At 41.2% G+C, this 22,357-nt stretch overlaps 1 long non-coding RNA gene across 1 annotated transcript in view; it reads left to right on the top strand.

Annotated features, from left to right (window-relative positions):
* LOC128655802 (uncharacterized) overlaps positions 1-21,965 on the top strand; it is a 53,044-nt gene extending 31,079 nt beyond the window's left edge. The window contains exon 2 of the long non-coding RNA XR_008401909.1: positions 20,804-21,965. This is a non-coding gene — a long non-coding RNA (uncharacterized LOC128655802). The remainder of the gene's footprint in view (positions 1-20,803) is intronic.
* The last annotated feature ends 392 nt before the right edge of the window (positions 21,966-22,357 follow it).

Here is a 22,357-nt window from a genome sequence, read left to right as displayed (position 1 = left end):
GAGTGGAGAACTGGGAGGCGGATTTCTTAAGTCGTCAGACTTTTCATCCGGGGGAGTGGGAACTTCATCCGGAGGTCTTTGCCCAAATACTTCGACGTTGGGGCAAACCAGAGATAGATCTCATGGCGTCTCGACAGAACGCCAAGCTTCCTCGTTACGGGTCCAGATCCAGGGATCCAGGAGCAGTCCTGATAGATGCTCTGACAGCACCTTGGGACTTCAGGATGGCTTACGTGTTTCCACCCTTCCCGTTGCTTCCTCGATTGATTGCCAGAATCAAACAAGAGAGAGCATCAGTGATTCTAATAGCACCTGCGTGGCCACGCAGGACTTGGTATGCAGACCTGGTGGACATGTCATCCTGTCCACCTTGGTCTCTACCTCTGAAACAGGACCTTCTGATACAGGGTCCCTTCAAACATCAAAATCTAACTTCTCTGAAGCTGACTGCTTGGAAATTGAACGCTTGATTTTATCAAGACGTGGATTTTCTGAGTCAGTTATTGATACCTTAGTACAGGCTAGGAAACCTGTTACCAGAAAGATTTACCATAAGATATGGCGTAAATACCTATATTGGTGTGAATCCAAGGGTTACTCTTGGAGTAAGGTTAGGATTCCTAGGATATTGTCTTTTCTTCAAGAAGGTTTAGAAAGGGGTTTATCTGCTAGTTCATTAAAGGGACAGATCTCAGCTCTGTCCATTCTGTTACACAAACGTCTGTCAGAAGTTCCTGACGTCCAGGCTTTTTCTCAGGCTTTGGCCAGAATTAAGCCTGTGTTTAAAACTGTTGCTCCACCATGGAGTTTAAACCTTGTTCTTAATGTTTTACAGGGCGTTCCGTTTGAACCCCTTCATTCCATTGATATAAAGTTGTTATCTTGGAAAGTTCTATTTTTAATGGCTATTTCCTCGGCTCGAAGAGTCTCTGAATTATCAGCCTTACATTGTGATTCTCCTTATTTGATTTTTCATTCGGATAAGGTAGTCCTGCGTACTAAACCTGGGTTCTTACCTAAGGTAGTTACTAACAGGAATATCAATCAAGAGATTGTTGTTCCTTCTTTATGCCCAAATCCTTCTTCAAAGAAGGAACGTCTACTGCACAACCTGGATGTAGTCCGTGCTCTAAAATTTTACTTACAGGCAACTAAGGAATTTCGACAAACGTCTTCTCTGTTTGTCATTTACTCTGGGTAGAGGAGAGGTCAAAAAGCTTCCGCTACCTCTCTTTCTTTTTGGCTTCGTAGCATAATTCGTTTAGCTTATGAGACTGCTGGACAGCAGCCTCCTGAAAGAATTACAGCTCATTCTACTAGAGCTGTGGCTTCCACTTGGGCCTTCAAGAATGAGGCCTCTGTTGAACAGATTTGCAAGGCTGCAACTTGGTCTTCGCTTCATACTTTTTCCAAATTTTACAAATTTGACACTTTTGCTTCTTCGGAGGCTATTTTTGGGAGAAAGGTTAATTTATGCTTACCTGATAAATTCCTTTCTTCTGTAGTGTGATCAGTCCACGGCCCGCCCTGTTTTTAAGGCAGGTAAATATTTTTTAATTTATACTCCAGTCACCACTTCACCCTTGGCTTTTCCTTTCTCGTTGGTCCTTGGTCGAATGACTGGGAGTGACGTAGAGGGGAGGAGCTATATGCAGCTCTGCTGGGTGAATCCTCTTGCACTTCCTGTTGGGGAGGAGTAATATCCCAGAAGTAATGATGACCCGTGGACTGATCACACTACAGAAGAAAGGAATTTATCAGGTAAGCATAAATTATGTTTTTTCCTTCATGATTCAGGTAGAGAATACAATTTTAAACAACATTCCAATTTACTTCTATTACCTAATTTGCTTCATTCTTCAGATATTCTTTGATGAAGAAATAGCAATGCACATGGGTGAACCAATCACACGAGGCATCTATGTGCAGCCACCAATCAGCAGCTACTAAGCCTTTCTAGATATGGTTTTCCACAAAGGATATCAAGAGAATAAAGCAAAATAGATAATATAAGTAAATTAGAAATTTGTTTAAAATTGGATGTTGTTTCTAAATCATGATAGAAAAAATTGGGTTTCATATCCCTTTAAATTTTGATGATTCAGATAGAACATGCAATTTTAAACAACTTTTCAATTTACTTGCATAAATAAAAAGTGCACAGTATTTTTATATTTACACTTTTTGTCCTACTGAGCATGTGCAATAATTCACAAAATATACGTATGTGCATATTGGCTGATAGCTGTCACATAATGCAGTGGGTGTAGAAATAGACATAACTTTGAAATTTTGAAGTTCAGACTAAGGGGTTGATTTATCGTCTGCCTACGACTGCAGGTTCTCACAAGAGAACCTGCAGTCCGTATTTATGAAGCAGCGGTCATCAGAATTAGCGCTCGTGTGCAATGCTGAATTCCGGCAGCGAAAATCAGCCTGCCAGAGCCGAGCTGCGGCAGACAGTGGCGTGTCTGTCCCACGCAGCTTGATAAATCAACCCCTAAGTGCTATTGCATTGTCTTTTTATCATGCATTTGTTAATATATATAATATACACACACGCTTACATTCCTGCTTTTTTAAGTAATGATACCAAGAGAACAAAGAAAAATTGATAATAGGAATAAATTAGAAAGTTGCTTAAAATGGCATGCTCTATCTGAATCATGAAAGATAAAATTGGGTTCACTATCCCTTTAAAGTACAAATATAGGCAAAAACAGAGAAAGAAAGGTTATAAGAAAGTAGAAATATTACTTATATCAGTATATATAACAGCACTTCATCTCATTAAATAAAAGCACCACATGATTGTGTTAATATAAATATATATATATATATATATATATATATATATATATATATATATATATATATATATATATATATATATATATATATATTTAATTTAACAGTAATATCAGATATGGGGACCACCACACATGTCACCCCCTATCTTGGTCTCATCGGACCACAGGACATGGTTCCAGTAATTGATGTCCTTAGTCTGCTTGTCTTCAGCAAATTGTTTGCAGGCTTTCTTGTGCATCATCTTTAGAAGAAGCTTCCTTCTGGGATGACAGCCATGCAGACCAATTTGATGCAGTGTGCTGCATATGGTCTGAGCACGGACAGGCTGATCCCTACAACCTCTGCAGCAATGCTGGCAGCACTCATACGTCTATTTCCCAAAGACAACCTCTGGATATGACGCTGAGCATGTGCACTCAACCTCTTTGGTCGACCATGGCGAGGCCTGTTCTGAGTGGAACCTGTCCTGTGAAACCGCTGTATGGTCTTGCCCACCATGCTGCAGCTCAGTTTCAGGGTCTTGGCAATCTTCTTATAGCCTAGGCCATCTTTATGTAGAGCAACATGTCTTTTTTTCAGATCCTCAGAGAGTTCTTTGCCATGAGGTGCAATGTTGAACTTCCAGTGACTAGTATGAGAGCGATAACACCAAATTTAACACACCTGCTCCCCATTCACACCTGATACCTTGTAACACTAACGAGTCACATGACACCGGGGAGAGAAAATGGCTAATTGGGCCCAATTTGGACATTTCCACTTAGGGGTGTACTCACTTTTGTTGCAAACGGTTTAGACATTAATGACTGTGTGACAGCAAATTTACACTGTTTTACAGGGTGTACACTCACAACTTTACATTGTAGCAAAGTGTCATTTCTTCAGTGTTGTCACATGAAAAGATATAATAAAATATTAAAAAAAAAAGTGAGGAGTGTACTCACTTTTGTGAGAGACTGTATGTATATATATATATATATATATATATATATATATATATATATATATATATATATATATATATATATATATATATAGGAGTATGTATTTAAAAATACTTATTACATATTACCCTATGTGAAGAACATTGGAATGTAAAATATTTACAGTACAAACACAGTTAAACAATTAAATATGAATATTGCATAAATATGATTTTACATGTTTTTAGCAACTTGACTGCAAATGGCTCCAAAGCGCACACACACATATATATGTATAAATGTGTGTGTGTGTATATATATATATGTATGTATATATATATATATATGTATGTATATATATATATATATGTGTATATATATATATATATGTATATATATATATATATATATATATATATATATATATATATATATATATATATATGTGTGTGTGTATATAGATATATAGATATGTCTGTGAATGTTGAGTCTGAAGTCTGGTGGTATGTTGTAAGTAGCAAAGTTGGCACATTGTATTTGCAGAATGTACATTCGTATTGCAGCACTGACAAACACACATTTTTATGTTATGTGCTATAACTAATTTCGAAAGGGATATTATATAGCCATGAAAGTGCAAGGATATGTTATTCCTCTGGTGCTATAGGGATTGCATTAGTGCTTAGACTGTTACTTCTGAGAGGGTAAAAGGGGGGAGAGAGAGATTGCAGAGGAAAGTGAAAGTGGAGAAGCCGGTTAAAAGACAATGGATAAAAACAAAATTTATGCTTACCTGATAAAAAATTTTTTTCCGGATATGGGGAGTCCACAGCTTCATTTATTACTGTTGGCAATATCACTCCTGGCCGGCAGGAGGAGGCAAAGAGCACCACAGCCAAGCTGTTAAGTATCACTCCCCTTCCCACAACCCCCAGTCATTCGACCGAAAGGAAAGGGAGAAAAAAGGAGTTGCACAAGGTGTAGAAGTGCCTGAGGTTTAGTCAAAAATAACTGGCTAGAATAAAGGGCCGTGGACTCACCATATCCGGAAATAAATACATTTATCAAGTAAGCATAAATTTACTTTTCTTTCCTAAGAAATGTTAAGTCCACACCTTATTTACTGTTGGAAACCAGTACCCAAGCTAGAGGATACAGATGAATAGGGAGGGACAAGACAGGCAGACCTAAACAGAAGGGACCACTGCTTGAAGAACCTTTCTGCCAAAAGAAGCCTCCGCTAAAGCAAAAGTATAAAATCTGTAAAATTTGGAAAAAGTGTGCGGAGAAGACCAAGTTGCAGCCTTGCAAATTTGATCCACAGAAGCTTCATTTTTGAAAGCACAAGAAGAGGAGACAGCTCTCGTGGAATGAGCCGTAATTCTCTCAGGAGGCTGCTGACCAGCAGTCTCATAAGCCAAACGAATTATACTTTGTAACCAGAAAGAAAGAGTAGTAGCAGTAGCTTTCTGACCTTTACGTTTCCCAGAGAAACAAACAAACAATGCAGAAGACTGGAGAAAATCCTTAGTCGTCTGTAGTCGTCTTAGTCGTCTTGTGCAACAAACGTTCCTTGCAAGAAGAAGGATTAGGACATAGAGAAGGAGCAACAATCTCCTGATTAATATTTCTATCTGAAACAACTTTTGGAAGGAAACCTAACTTAGTACGAAGAACCGCCTTATCTGCATGAAAGATAAGATAAGGTGAATCACACTGTAAGGCTGAGAGTTCCGAGACTCTCCGAGCAGAAGAAATAGCAATAAGGAACAAAACTTTCCAAGATAACTTAATATCTATGGAATGGAATGGCTCAAACGGAGCCTGCTGTAAAACTTTAAGAACAAGGTTAAGGCTCCAAGGGGCTGCCACAGACTTAAACACAGGCCTGATTCTGACCAAGGCCTGACAAAAAGATTGCACGTCTGGCATGTCCGCCAGACGCTTATGTAACAAAATAGAGCAGAAATCTGACCCTTCAGGGTACTGACGGACAAACCCTTCTCCAGACCTTCCTGGAGAAAAGACAAAATGCTAGGAATCCTAACCCTACTTCAAGAGTAGCCCTTGTATTCACACCAAAAAATATATTTACGTCATATCTTATGGTAAATCTTTCTAGTAACAGGCTTGCGAGCCAGAATAATAGTCTCAATGACTCAGAAAACCCACGCTTAGACAGAACTAAACGTTCAATCTCCAAGCAGTCAGCTGCAGAGAAACGAGATTTGGATGATGGAAGTGACCCTGAATCAGAAGGTCCTTCCTCAGTGCCAGTCTCCAAGGTGGGAGAGATGACATCTCCACTAGGTCTGCATAACAGATCACTCGTGGAAGCAGAGCAAACGGAGGAAACAAGTATGCCAGCCTGAAATTCCAAGGAACCGCCAGAGCATCTATCAGAGCTGCCTGTGGATCTCTTGACCTTGAACCGTACCTCGGAAGCTTGGTGTTCTGCCGAGACGCCATCAGATCCAACTCTGTCACCCCCCATTTAAGAGTTTAGTTGAAGAACACCTCTGGATGGAGTTCCCACTCCCCGGGATGAAAAGTCTGTCTGCTCAGGAAATCCGCTTCCCAATTGCCCACTTCTGGAATGTGAATGGCAGACAGCAACTATGAGCCTCCGCCCACTGAATTATCCGAACCCCCTCCCATGGCTAAGGAGCTCCGAGTTCCTCCCTAGTGGTTGATGTAAGCCACAGAGGTTATGTTGTCTGACTGGAGTCTGATAAACCGGGCTAAGGACAACAACTGAGCATTGTAAATCGCTTTCAACTCCAAGATGTTGATGGGAAGAGTAGACTCCTCCCGAGTCCAAAGACCCTGTGCCTTTAACAAATCCCAGACTGCTCCCCTGCCCAGCAGGCTGGCGTCCGTGGTCACAATCACCCAGGATGTTTTTTCCGAAAGCATGTGCCCTGAGAAATATGTTCCTGAGAAGTCCACCACGGGAGAGAGTCTCTTCTTACATTTGATCTATTTCTATCCTCTGAGACAGATCCGCATGATCACCGTTCCATTGTCTGAGCATGCACAACTGCAGAGCTCTCAAATGGAATCGAGCAAAGGGAACGATGTCCATGGAAGCCACCATCAGACCAATTACCTCCATACATTGAGCCACTGATGGTCGAACAGTAGACTGTAGAGAGAGGCAAGAAGAAATACATTTTGCTCTTCTAACCTCTGTCAGAAAAAATGTAATCGATAGGGAATCTATTATGGTCCCTAAGAGCACTACCCTTGTAGTCGGAACAAGTATACTCTGAGAAACTTGTTTAGACTCTTCAGGTCTAGAAAAGGACGGAAAGTTCCTTCTTTTTTGGGAACCACAAACAGATTGGAATAACAACCTAGACCTTTTTCCTGGACTGGAACTGGAACTATCACTCCCAAAGAGGAAAGATCCTGTACACATTTCAAGAACGCCTCTCTTTTTATCCGGTCTACAGATAACCATGAGAGGTGGAACCTGCCTTTGGGAGGAAAAGTTTTGAATTCCAATTTGTAACCCTGAAATACTATGTCCACAGCCCAAGTATCTGGGACAACTCGTATCCATGCTTGAGAAAACTGAGAAAGTCTGCCCCCCACCGGATCCGATCCTGGATCGGGGGCAAACCCTTCATGCTGATTTGGATTCATGTGGGTTTCTTTGACTGTTTCCCCGTGTTCCAAGACTGACTGGGTCTCCAAGAAGACTTGGACTGCTCCTGCTTGGAAGAAGAAGGGGAAGGCTTTCCTCCGAAGTTACAACGTCCTTTAGGTCTATTCTTATCCTGAGGTAGAAAAGACCCTTTTCCACCTGTAATATCAGAAATTATTTCTGTCAGACCTGGTCCAAATAAGGTCTTACCCTTGTAAGGAATCGCCAAAAGCTTGACCTTAGAGCAGTGTTTCTCAACAGCCGGGCCCTGCTGGTGGGCCGCGACCCGACATAGCGTCCAGACACTTTCTCTGACAGGCCCGCCTTTACACATCTCCGAAATTTTGGACAAGCCTGTCAGAGTGCAACTGCGCATGTCAGTTTGCGCACTGTGAGCATGTAGCGGCGGGCGCACTGTGACCGGGTAGAAGCGGCGTGCTGCATGCAGAGCGTGAAGCATCGGCTCACAGGTAAGTAAGCCCACTGACACCAATTACATAATTACGGCCACTGACACCAATGTATATATTTAGGGTGGCCACTGGACACCAATGTGTATGTATAATCAACCTGACACCAATGTGTATGTTTAAACTGTGTGTGTGTATATGTGTATATATATATATGGATCCCACTGACACCAATGACTTATCATATAACTAACCCACTGTAATATATATATATATATATATATATATATATATATATATATATATATATATATATATATATATATATATATATATATATATATATATAATAATTCAGTGGTGTCAGTGGGATTCATATATAATATAAATATAAATGGTTTGTAGTGGGTTAATTTTATAATTCATTGGTGTCAGTGGGATATTAATATGAATCCCACTGACACCAATTAATTATTACATAATTAAACCACTGTAAAAGAGGGAGGGGAGAGAGAGAGAGAGAGAGAGAGAGGGAAAGAGGGAGGAGAGAGAGAAAGAGGGAGGAGAGAGAAAGAGGGAGGATAGAGAAAGAGAGGGAGGACAGAGAAAGAGAGGGAGGACAGAGAAAGAGAGGGAGGACAGAGAAAGGGAGGGAGGACAGAGAAAGAGAGGGAAGACAGAGAAAGAGAGGGAAGACAGAGAAAGAGAGGGAAGACAGAGAAAGAGAGGGAAGACAGAGAAAGAGAGGGAAGACAGAGAAAGAGAGGGAAGACAGAGAAAGAGAGGGAAGACAGAGAAAGAGAGGGAAGACAGAGAAAGAGAGGGAAGACAGAGAAAGAGAGGGAGGACAGAGAAAGAGAGGGAGGAGGGAGGAGGAGAGAGAGAAAGAGAGGGGGGAGGAGAGAGAGAAAGAGAGGGGGAGAAAGAGAGGGAGGAGAGAGAGAGGGAGGAGGAGGGAGGAGGAGAGAGAGAAAGAGAGGGGGGAGGAGAGAGAGAAAGAGAGGGGGAGGAGAGAGAGAAAGAGAGGGGGGAGGAGAGAAAGAAAGAGAGGGGGAGGAGAGAGAGAGGGGGGAGGAGAGAGAGAGAGAAATAGAGAGGGGAGGAGAGAAAGAGACTGTGTGTGTGTGTATATGTGTATATATATATATATATATATATATATATATATATATATATAGATAGATATATAGATAGATAGATAATAGATAGATAGATCTTCCAAACCTACTGCAACACCGATGCTTACCGGGCCCTGGACCCGTCCGGGTAAAACTTACTGGGCCTTGAGGTCACTTAGGTTGAGAACCACTGTGTTACATTATTTAATTTGTTATGGTTTAAAATAAAAACAATATTACAAAATGTTTCATAATGGCTAAACATATGCAAATAGGCGGTGAAGTAGTGGCTGTGGGTGGGATTAAAAGGGGCGAGTAACGTTTTGTCCTGGCTATTAATTTAGGACTTGAAATTTTGAGCCCTGTATATATGTATATACATATAAATGCATATGTATATAAATATATATATATATATATATATATATATATATATATATATATATATATATATATATATATATATATATATATATATATATACATACATACATATACATATTTACTTCTTATGTTTGTGCCCTTATAACTATTTAATGCAATATTTTTAAATAATTTTATTTGACAATATTATTGAGTGAAACTGTAGTTTTAAATAAAATTTTTATGTGTTTTGTGCAACTTTTTTGTGTTGCATAACTGTTAACCAGAGCTCTGAAGTCGCGCTATCCTGGCGCACATTAAATTCACATTAAATTCAATTTCTCTCAAGCAAAGGCGTTTACTTTCCACTAGTAATACACTCGCTACTTCTGACGGGCACAGAGTCGCGATAAACCCCTTATTCTCTTGCGGGCAACAGCGCACCACTCGTAATCTAGCCCTTTATGCGTTATTGTGCAAATGCCAAGTTTAAAGGGACAGGAAACCACCAAGTTTTCTTTCATGATTCAGATAGAACACACAATTTTAAACAACTTTCCAATTTACTTCTATTTTCAAATTTGCTTCATTCTCTTGTTCTCCTTTGCTGAAAGAACAGCAGTGCACTACTGGCAGCTAGCTGATCACATCTAGTCGGCCAATCACAAGAGACAAATGTGTGCAGGCATCAATCAGCTGCTAGCTCCCATAGGATATGTGCGTATTCTTTTTCAACAAGATTTACCAAGGGAACGAAGCACATTTGAAAATAGAAGTGAATTTAAAAGTGTTTTAAAATAACATGCTCTATCTGAGTCATGCAAGTGTTATTTTGACTTTCCTATCCTTTTAATGGTCCTTTAGCTTTCTGATACAGACAGTCTTTTTTTATATAATATGCTGTATGGCCTTACATCTAGTGTATATCAAACTATCAAAATTGTTAAAATCACATTGATAGAAACAACGCAAGGAATGTACTTTTTGTTGTAGTTTTTTTTATGTGGTTATTCTATTAACTGCATTGAGTGTAATTAGAACTTTTGAGTACAGCGATGAGGTCAATATAAATCATATTTAAAGGGACAGTAAACACCTTGAGATTTTTATATAAAATATTTTAGAGCTGCAACAACTAATCGTCATAATCGATAATAATCGATTATGAAAATAGTTGTCAACAAATCTCATAATCAATTAGTTGGTTTGCAATTAGTTGGTCTGTGCACAGCACCAGCTGCTTCACTCCACTGAGCTCCTGCACTTGGTATTGTGTTTTATGGTTATGTCCTTAGCCTAAAGGACGTCTACAGACATTTACTTTTCACTTTTTCAGTACACTATAAGTTTACAACTACCCCTGGCTTATGTGCAACCCAGATATAATAGGACTTATCATTTGTATCGTTTATATTCAATAAGGGGATTTGGAACTATGCTTTGCATTATATAGTGCCAAGCTTGTTATTTACACCTAGCCCCTAGATTGATGGGAGTTGTTTGAATTGATGTGCACTGTTATCTGTTTGCACAATTATTAGCGGATTGCTTGCTATTGCTGATTATATGTACTGTATAGATATATGTGTAAGGCTTTGTCCTGTTATTGATATACGTATATTCCTTACTGCTTTTGGTTTGTTTTTATTTTAATATTTTCTCTTGTAAGATGTATCGAGTCCACGGATTCATCCATACTTGTGCGATATTCTCCTTCCTTACAGGAAGTGGCAAAGAGAGCACCCACAGCAGAGCTGTCTATATAGCTCCTCCCTTAGCTCTACCCCCCAGTCATTCTCTTTGCCTACTCTAAGTACTAGGAAAGGTAAAGTGAGTGTGGTGACAAAAATGTTAGTTTTTATTTTCTCAAGCAAAAGTTTGTTATTTTAAATGGTACCGGTGTGTACTATTCACTCTCTAGCAGAAAAGGGATGAGGATTTCTGCAAGGAGGATGATGATCTTAGCACTTTGTAACTAAGATCCACTGCTGTTCTCACAAGGGCTGAAGAGTACAGGAAAACTTCAGTTGGGGGAACGGTTTGCATGCTAAGCTGCATCGAGGTATGTTCAGTCAATTTTTTTTCTAGACAGACTGTGATAATTCTAGAAAAGGCTGGCAATATCCCCATAAGGGAAGGGTAAGCTGTATTCAAACACTTAGTAGGAATCCCAGCTTGCATAAAGGGCTCATTTGTTACTGGTGACACTGATAGGAAAAAACATTTTTTTTATTGAAATCATAACGTTTTTTGAGGGACTTTAAGGGGTCATTGTGGCTTATTTAAGGGTTATTAACCCACATGGCTAGTTTAGAAACACTCTGGTGTGTTTCTTTTAGGCCCCATAACATCGAGTGAGGTGGGAGGGGCCTATATTCACGCCTTAGTTGCACAGTTTCTTTTACTCAGAGACATCCAGCTGCTTCTCCAGAGGGTCCTGCTGTGTTTGAGGGCTTAAAAGAAGTTTTCTCCCCACAAATCTTTCCTAAAGGGCAGGTAGGCGCCACAGCAGAGCTGTGGCAAGGTGCTAAACGTTTTTTTTTACCGGTTTTTTACTTTTTGTCAATCCGGTTTTTACATTAAAGGGTTAATCGTTTATTTGTCTGTCTGTGCAAACTTACTAAGGCTTTATGATACTACTGTAAAATTTTCGTAAAGTTTACTGCTTTTTTACACTGTTTTGCAGAGTTTGTGCATCTTTTTTTCTGTTAAAGGCACAGTACCGTTTTTTTCCAAGTATTATTTACTTTGAATAAAGTGTTTTCCAAGCTTGCTTGTTTCATTACTAGCCTTTTTAACATGTCTGACATCAAGGAAAATCCTTGTTCAATGTGTTTAGAAGCCACTGTGGAACCCCCTCTTAGAATGTGTCCAACTTGCACTGATATGTCTATAAATTATAAAGAGCATATTTTAGCACTTATAAATATAGCAATAGATGATTCTCAGACAGAAGGAAATGAGGATTTGCCATCTAGCTCTCCCCAAGTGTCACAACCAGTAACGCCCGCACAAGTGACGCCAAGTACCTCTAATGCATCAAATTAATTTACTTTACAAGACATGGCCACAGTTATGAATAAAACCCTCACAGAGGTTTTATCTAAACTGCCTGGTTTACAAGCAAAGCGTGACAGCTCTGGGTTAAGAACAAATGCTGAGCTGTCTGACGCTTTAGTAGCCGTATCCGATATACCCTCACAATGCTCTGAAGTAGGGGTAAGGGATTTGTTATCTTAGGGAGAGATTTCTGATTCAGGAAAGACGCTCCCTCAGACAGATTCTGATATGACGGCCTTTAAATTTAAGCTTGAACACCTCCGCTTGTTGCTCAGGGAGGTATTAGCGACTCTAGATGATTGTGACCCTATAGTGGTCCCAGAGAAATTGTGTAAAATGGACAAATACTTAGGTTCCTGTTTACACTGATGTTTTTCCAGTCCCTAAGAGGATTGCGAATATTGTTACTAAGGAGTGGGATGGACCAGGTATACCGTTCGCTCCCCCTCCTGTCTTAAAGAAAATGTTTCCCATATCTGACACCATGCGGGACTCGTGGCAGACGGTTCCTAAGGTGGAGGGAGCTATTTCTACTCTTGCTAAGTGTACAACTATACCTATCATAGACAGTTGTGCTTTCAAAGATCCTATGGATAAAAAATTACAGGGTCTCCTGAAGAAAATTTTTGTTTATCAAGGTTTTCTTCTCCAACCTTTTGCGTGCATTGTTCCTGTAACTACTGTAGCTGCTTTCTAGTTCGTGGCTCTAGAAGAGGCTCTTCAGATGGAGACTCCATTAGAGGATATTATGGATAGAATTAAGGCCCTTAAGTTGGCTAATTCTTTCATTACAGATGCCGCTTTCCAACTGGCTAAATTAGCGGCAAAGAATTTAGGTTTTGCCATTTTAGCACGCAGGGCGTTATGGCTTAAGTCCTGGTCTGCTGATGTGTCATCAAAATCTAAACTTTTGAACATCCCTTTCAAAGGAAAGACCCTATTCGGGCCTGAACTGAAAGAGATTATTTCAGACATCACTGGAGGGAAAGGCCATGCCCTCCCTCATGATAAAACAAAAATGAGGACCAAACATGGTCCCGCTTCAGCTTCCCCTGCTGCAAAGCAAGAGGGGAATTTTGCCAAATCCAAGTCAGTCTGGAGACCTAAAAAGACTTGGAACAAGGGTAAACAGGCCAAGAAGCCTAAGACAGCATGAAGGGGTAGCCCCCCGATCCGGGACCGGATCTAGTAGGGGACAGACTCTCTCTCTTCGCTCAGGCTTGGGCAAGAGATGTTCACGATTTTTGTGTCCCATGGATATCTTCTGGACTTCAAAGACTCCCCCCCCAAGGGGGAGATTTCACATTTCTCAATTGTCTGCAAACCAGGCAAAGAGAGAGGCGTTCTTACACTGTGTAGAAGACCTACATACCATGGGAGTGATCCGCCCAGTTCCAAAAGAGGAAAAAGGGCTAGGGTTTTACTCAAACCTGTTTGTGGTTCCCAAGAAAGAGGGAACTTTCAGACCAATCTTGGATCTCAAAATTCTAAACAAATTCCTCAGAGTACCATCATTCAAGATGGAGACTATTCGGACTATTCTACCTTTGATCCAGGAGGGTCAATATATGACTACCGTGGACGTATCTACACATCCCTATTCACAGAGATCATCATTAATTCCTCAGATTCGCCTTTCTGGACAGGCATTACCAGTTCGTGGCCCTTCCCTTCGGGTTGGCCACTGCTCACAGAATTTTCACAAAGGTGCTAGGGTCCCTTTTGGCGGTTCTAAGACCGTGGGGCATAGCAGTGGCGCCTTATCTAGACGACATCTTAATTCAGGCGTCGACTTTCCAACTAGCCATGTCTCACACGGTCATCGTGTTGGCTTTTCTGAGATCTCACGGGTGGAAGGTGAACATAAAAAAAGAGTTCTCTCTTCCGTCTCACAAGAGTTTCCTTCCTAGGGACTCTGATAGACTCGGTAGAAATGAAAATATTTCTGACGAAGGTCAGAAAATCAAAACTCTTAACCACTTGCCGAGCACTTCATTCCATTCCTCGGCCATCAGTTGCTCAGTGTATGGAGGTAATCGGACTCATGGTAGCGGCAATGGACATAGTTCCTTTTGCCCGCCTACACCTCAGACCACTGCAACTATGCATGCTCAAACAGTGGAATGGGGATTATGCAGATTTATCTCCTCAACTGCACCTGGACCAGGAGACCAGAGATTCTCTTCTCTGGTGGTTGTCTCAGGACCACCTGTCTCAGGGAATGTGTTTCCGCAGGCCAGAGTGGCTCATAGTAACGACAGATGCCAGCCTGCTAGGCTGGGGTGCAGTCTGGAACTCCCTGAAAGCACAGGGCTTATGGTCTCGGGAGGAAACTCTCCTCTCGATAAACATTCTAGAACTAAGAGTGATATTCAATGCGCTTCAGGCGTGGCCTCAGCTAGCTGCGGCCAAATTCATCAGATTTCAGTCGGACAACATCACGACTGTAGCTTATATCAATCATCAAGGAGGAACACAGAGTTCTCTAGCGATGATGGAGGTAACCAAAATAATCCAATGGGTGGAGGATCACTCTTGCCATCTCTCAGCAATCCATATCCTAGGGGTAGAGAACTGGGAGGCGGATTTCCTAAGTCGTCAGACTTTTCATCCGGGGGAGTGGGAGCTCCATCCGGAGGTATTTGCCCAGCTGACTCAGCTATGGGGCACACCAGAATTGGATCTGATGGTGTCCCGTCAGAACGCCAAACTTCCTTGTTACGGGTCCAGGTCCTGGGATCCCCAGGCGGTACTGATAGATGCTCTAGCAGTGCCCTGGTCCTTCAATCTGGCCTATGTATTTCCACCGTTTCCTCTCCTCCCACGTCTGGTTGCCAGAATCAAGCAGGAATGAGCTTTGGTGATTCGGATAGCACCTGCGTGGCCACGCAGGACTTGGTATGCAGATCTAGTGGACATGTCATCTGTTCCACCGTGGACTCTCTCAATGAGGCAGGACCTTCTAATCCAAGGTCCTTTCAAGCATCCAAATCTAATTTCTCTGCGTCTGACTGCTTGGAGATTGAACGCCTGATTCTATCAAAGCGTGGTTTCTCTGAGTCGATCATTGATACCCTGATTCGAGCTAGAAAGCCTGTCACCAGGAAAATTTATCATAATATTTGGCGCAAATATCTTTATTGGTGTGAATCCAAGGGTTACTCATGGAGTAAGATTAGGATTCCTAGAATATTGTGTTTTCTCCAAGAAGGATTGGAGAAGGGATTATCAGCTAGTTCCTTAAAAGGACAGATATCTGCTTTGTCTATTCTTTTACACAAACGTCTGGCAGATGTCCCAGACATTCAAGCGTTTAGTCAGGCTTTAGTCAGGATCAAGCCTGTATTTAAACCCGTTGCTCCGCCATGGAGCTTAAACTTAGTTCTTAAAGTTCTTCAAGGGTTTCCGTTTGAACCTATGCATTCCATAGATATTAAGCTTCTATCTTGGAAAGTTTTGTTTTTGGTAGCTATCTCTTCGGCTCGAAGAGTTTCTGAGTTATCTGCTTTACAGTGTGACTCACCTTACCTTGTTTTCCATGCAGATAAGGTGGTTTTGCGTACCAAACCTGGATTTCTTCCTAAGGTTGTTTCTAATAGGAATATCAATCAGGAAATTGTTGTTCCTTCACTGTGTCCTAATCCTTCATCAAAGAAGGGAACATCTGTTGCACAATCTTGATGTGGTTCATGCTTTAAAGTTCTACCTACAAGCAACTAAAGATTTCCGTCAAACATCTTCATTGTTTGTTGTTTATTCTGGTAAGCGGAGAGGTCAAAAGGCTACGGCTACCTCTCTTTTTGGCTGAAAAGCATCATCCGTTTGGCTTATGAGACTGCTGGCCAGCAGCCTCCTGAAAGAATTACTGCTCATTCTACTAGAGCAGTGGCTTCCACATGGGCTTTTAAAATGAGGCTTCTGTTGAACAGATTTGTAAGGCGGCGACTTGGTCTTCGCTTCATACTTTTTCCAAATTTTACAAATTCGATACTTTTGCTTCTGCAGAGGCTATTTTTGGGAGAAAAGTTCTACAAGCAGTGGTGCCTTCCGTTTAAGGTACCTGTCTTGTCCCTCCCTTCATCCGTGTCCTAAAGCTTTGGTATTGGTATCCCACAAGTATGGATGAACTCTATACATCTGGATGATGGACTCGATACATCTTACAAGAACTCTATACATCTGGATGATGGACTCGATACATCTTACAAGAGAAAACAGAATTTATGCTTACCTGATAAATTTCTTTCTCTTGTGATGTATCGAGTCCACGGCCCGCCCTGTTTATTTAAGACAGGTAGTATATTTTTATTTAAAAAAACTTCAGTCGCCTCTGCACCCTATAGTTTCTCCTTTTTCTTCCTAGCCTTCGGTCGAATGACTGGGGGTGGAGCTAAGGGAGGAGCTATATAGACAGCTCTGCTGTGGGTGCTCTCTTTGCCACTTCCTGTAAGGAAGGAGAATATCCCACAAGTATGGATGAATCCGTGGACTCGATACATCACAAGAGAAAGAAATTTATCAGGTAAGCATAAATTCTGTTTTTACTCAATTGTGATATGTACCGGATTCATCCTTTATAAGTATATATCTGTTATTTTTTAGAGCGGACTAGATATTTTCCCCTAACCTTATAGCTGGTTATTTACCATTGTGTATAGATATTCAAGATATGTTTTATGTTAGATTGAAGTCAATGGTTACTTTATTGAGAGGCCCCTTGCCAAGGTGGAAGTTCTACCTCTTTTCAAACAGTTTTTGTTATGCTTAATTATAAAACACTGCTCTGCTGCTTAAAAATTGGACAAACAGTTGTGTTAATGTAAAGTTTTAGTCTGAAGTTTTTATATTTTTAACACTCCGTATGTGGATTCTATTTAAAATATAGGAAACAATTATTTATTCTTTTTATATCCGATTAGTCGATTAATCGAAAAAATAATCGGCCGATTAATCGATTACTAAAATAATTGTTAGTTGCAGCCCTAAAATATTTAGTTATGCATAATGAAACATTACAAAAATATTATATAGGGGTGTCCTCCAAATTAAATATGCAATAAAATGTCCCAAATCACAAACATGATCTCACAAAAGTCCAGAATAAAGGGGTATCATTGTGCATCAAACCCTTGGTAATGATCTATATCCACTGTTGCCCAGTTCACTCCCTGTAGTGGGATGTTTATCCCAAAGAAAGGCTCTAAATAAATAATTAAAGGACACAGGGACTCCACATGGCCAAGTACAGTCTTGATCAGACTACTTAAAGGGCTACTAAACCCATGTTTTTCTTTCTTTCATGATTTGGGTAGAGCATGCAACTTTCTAACTTACTCCTTATCAAATTTTCTTCTTTCTCTTGGTATCTTTATTTGAAAAGCAGGATAAAAGCTTAGGAGCCGGGCCATTTTAGGTACAGCACCTGGGTAGCACTAATTAGTGGCTAAATGTAGCCACTAATTAGCAAGCACTATCCAGGGTGCTAAATCAAAAATGGGCTGGCTTCCAAGCTTTCATTTCTAATTTTTCAAAGATACCAAAATAATGAAGAAAATTGATAATAGGAGTACATAAGAAAGTTGCTGAAATTTGCATGCTCTATCCGAATCAAAAAAGAAAAATGTTGCATTTAGTATCCCTTTAACTTGAAGTCAAAAGTGTTGATCCAAAAGTAGCAAATGTATATTAAATGTAAAAAGTAAATATTATTAGAAACAAAGTTAAAAACAGCTTCACATTTCTCATCCCCGTAGACTTAGCCTAAGGAAACAGCCTATGGGGCTGAGAAATGCATCACTGGTTTTAACTTTGTTTTAGAACATACAATTTTAAACAACTTTCCAATTTACTTCGGTTATCTAATTTATTAGTTCTCCTGGTATCCTTTGTTGAAAAGCATATCTAGGTAGGCTCAGGAGCTAGCTGCTGATTGGTGGCTACACATATATACCTCTTGTCATTGGCTTAATGATGTGTTCAGCTAGCTCCCAGTATTGCATTTCTCTTTCTTCAATAAAGGATGCCAAGGGAATGAAGCAAAAAAGTAAATTGGAAAGTTGTTTAAAAATGTTTGCTCAATTTAAATCATGAAAGAAAAAATGTGGGTTTCATGTCCCTTGAACCATTTAACTAACGGTCCCAAACATCTGCTGTATATAGCGCAGGTCTTGCTGATGTTGGCAAGACTGCAATATAGCTGCATGCCTTCGAGAAGTGAGGCTTGCAGTATTAGCACCGCTTTGCTGTGCTATTAAAACCCTTAATGACCACGGACATACAGGGTACGTCTGTCGTTAAGGGGGTAAGTTGTTAAAGTTTTGGTTAATGTTATTCTATAGCAGTGATGGTGAACCTTGGCACTCCAGATGTTTCTGAACTGCATTTGCCATGATGCTCGCAGTTAGCTCCCACTAGTTTAGGATATGTGCGTATTCTTTTTCAAAAAGAGATACCATGAGAACGAAGCTCTTTTAAAAATAGAACTTTAATTTTGTCTTTCCTATCCCTTTAACTGTGGTGTAAATCAAATGAACTGATCAGCATAGCTTCCAAATGTTATGTAAAGTATAGTGAAGAATCAGGGGCGCAATCTGATATACAGCGTCGTTTTCGGTGCAAGCGTGGAAACCCGTGCCGCCCGTAATTTCACCTCGCACATTGGGGTATTACATATACTGCACCGTAAGATGCTTAACAGGCGTAAGTAGGACAAACTGGGATCTTCCAAAAAGTGCGCAAATACACATTTTAGTCATCGCAAGTCAATTACGCCTGTATTTTGTCCACGTAAAGTCTCAATAAAGAGTAGTTTTATGCAAATTAGGCTAACACTCGTAAAAATGAACCGCGACTCCATCTAAAAATGTGACACGTAATTACGCTATTCAAAAGTCATATATAAACCCATGCGCAGCCGCCATTTTCTTCAGGGTGTTTGGATGGTTCGTTGAGCTACAGTACACTACAGTGGAGTGGAGGATTAGTCAGAGTAGAGAGAGAGGCGCAAACAGAGGAGTTAGGTCGCATTGTTGGTTGATAAAGCTTGTACACTTACACATATTTTTACATATTACACACATTTTGCATACATACATATACAAATACATCACACTTTTTTTCTAACACCTCACACATTTTATTTCAATTTTACAGTGTGAAAATAGTGTTTGGTTGTGATTGTGTGTGATTGAACTGGGAGTGAGTGTGAGTGTGTGTAGTGTGAGGATGGCAGGGAGAGGTAGGGCGGAGGGGAGATGAGTGGCAGGGAGAGGAGTATTGTAGAGGACAGGAGGAGCAGTGGGGTCCCCGTCATGGAGTAAGTGGAGAGGGAGAGCTAGAAGGGATGATGGGAGGTGAGATGCCCGAGAGCCCCAGAGACCAGGCACATCTAGAAAAGGGACAGAGGGTGCACATGGGGGCAGAAGGAGGGAGGAGGGAGTGGATAGGGAGGAACCCACACCAGGGACATCACAGGGAGCAACCTAGGTGTCCACGGAGGATGAGAGGATGAAATGTCCAAACTTATCATTCGATGAGAATGTTGCCCTAGTCCAGGCCATCATGGACAATCACAGTGCCCTCTTTGGCCAGGAGAAGGGCAAAGGCGTTGCCAAAAGGCGTAAAACAGCATAGTTGGCGGTAGAGGATGCCGTCAACAGTGTGACCCCGCAGAGGAGGACTGTTGAGGGCCTTAAAAAGCGGTGGAATGACTGTAAGAGGTGGGTGAAAGAAAAAATGGGGCAGGAAGCTATTCACCAGAGGGGAACAGTCGGTGCTCCACCCCTGGACATAGAATACAACACCTGGCAGGAGATGATACGCAGGTCCCTGAGTATCACAGCAGTCCGTGGACTTCCAGGGGCTCGTGACTCAGGGGCTGCAACCACAGCACATCATGCTGGTGAGTAACATCCCACACACCAGTATTATATGTATTTGAGATATAACATCCTTTAATGTCACACATTCATGTACACAATGAGGAGCATGGTATTTGGCCTACTAACAAAAACATCTACAATTATATTTGACATTAATGCTACTTAACACAATGCAATTCATGATATGAGGTGGAATAGTGCAATACTAATATGTCTCAGAGTAACACAGGCCACAAGCCACATGTAGAGTTTTCAGTAAATGGACACTATAGCCATCACAATACTTTTAGCTCAAGAAAGCAGGTTCTGTGCCTACATCAGGCTAAAGTAAATTGTGTGACCATAGTGTCACTTAAACAACACATTTTTTCCATCATTGACATGTACACATAACTATTGTATGAAACACATACCTGTATACTGCGCATATTAAAATCCCTCATATCACAAATCGCAATGTGCACATGCATGTTATAGAGTTTGACATGAGAATCAGTATAGGCCCTAGCATGTATCAATGTACATTGTATGCCCACATGGACATATATATGACTGTACTAATCCCTCTCATCATTTGACTCCTCCACAGAACCTCCTGTCACGAGGATGCAAACAGGCATGCAGCCACCACCATCACCAGTCACAGGCATGCCGCCACCTCCACCACCACCACCACCAGTCTTCAGGTAACCACATGAACATTATGCTCCCAGGCATGAGCAGGGTTGGATGGCTTAAGTTGAGGACCCGAAAGTGATTCCACCACCATTGACATATGACCCCTGGCAAGATTCATGGACAGAGGAATATTCTTCTTTTGGCTTTGAGGGGGAGCCAAGACAGCCACAAAGGGTCCATGTATTTACCCCCCCCCCCCCCACACACACACAATCTCAGGGCAGTCATAGCTTTTACACACAGGCTATGTCACAAGAAGTGCCAACTGGACATGCTGAGTGGTCACACACTGGTCATCAGTGGGACTATCAATCCACCCTGAGAGCTCCACCATCCTCTTCACGTGGGAGAGCTCCACCATCCTCTTCACTTGGGAGAGCTCCACCATCCTCTTCACTTGGGAGAGCTCCACCATCCTCTTCACTTGGAAGAGCTCCACCATCCTCTTCACTTTGAAGAGCTCCACCATCCTCTTCACTTGGAAGAGCTCCACCATCTGCAGAAGAACATATAGCTGAAAGTACTCAAGCAGCAGCAGATGCAGCTGAACCTGCACCTCAAGCACCAGCAGATGCATCTGAACCTGCACCTCAAGCACCTAGAAGCCCTGCTGCTCAAGAGCATGTGGATGCATTGTATTCACCCCTGGGTGAGGAATACATTGCACTCCAGAGGAGGCTCATAACAAGCACAGAGAACATACAAAGAGGCCAAGAGAGGTTCTTCAGGAGCCAACAGAGGAGACAACAATGTAGCATAGAGCTACAGAGGGACATAGCAGCATCGTTAAGTGCAAGTGTTCATAACCAATCACAGATGATTCTAATTCTGTCTGATATGCAGATGCAAATGGACAATAGATGGAGAGAACAAAATCAACTCTTGGGTGTGTTGGTTGAGCACTTTACACACCAGCAGGACACTGTCTCCAGCCTATCATCTGTGGCCAACACATCAGCAGAAACAGAAGAATCTTCTCAAACCAGGAGAACAAGGCAATCCACTACAGCTACCTCAGCTCCCTCATCCAAGAAGCCAAAAAATAAATAAATATTCTTATAGTTCACCATAAATCTTGTCCTCTGTTATTTACCATATAATTGTCATCCACATCCATGTGAGGTGTGTTTTAGTACACTAATATTGTTAAAATATATAATAAGGCCTGTGTGGAAATGGCCCAAAAAAGGTAATATTATCCTGTTTATGACATATTCTTGTACTATAACTCACATCCACAATAGTTGTTTCTGAAGAGTACATATAGTAATATTCACATCCAATATAAATTGACACATTGGTATATATAGTAGGGATGTTACTGATAGGGTGGGCATTATCAGGTGTTTTAAGTCTGCAGGCGAGAGGTTGTGGTGTCTGTGATTGGTTTGACACAATTGCAAAGAGGCAGCCTTCAAGAAGGTCTTAGAAATTATCATATGAGCCATCCTAGGTTTTGCTTTCA

This window comes from Bombina bombina, chromosome 4 (genome assembly GCF_027579735.1).
Source record: "Bombina bombina isolate aBomBom1 chromosome 4, aBomBom1.pri, whole genome shotgun sequence".
Taxonomy (NCBI): domain Eukaryota; kingdom Metazoa; phylum Chordata; class Amphibia; order Anura; family Bombinatoridae; genus Bombina; species Bombina bombina.
This window is presented reverse-complemented; position numbering and strand designations above follow the sequence as displayed.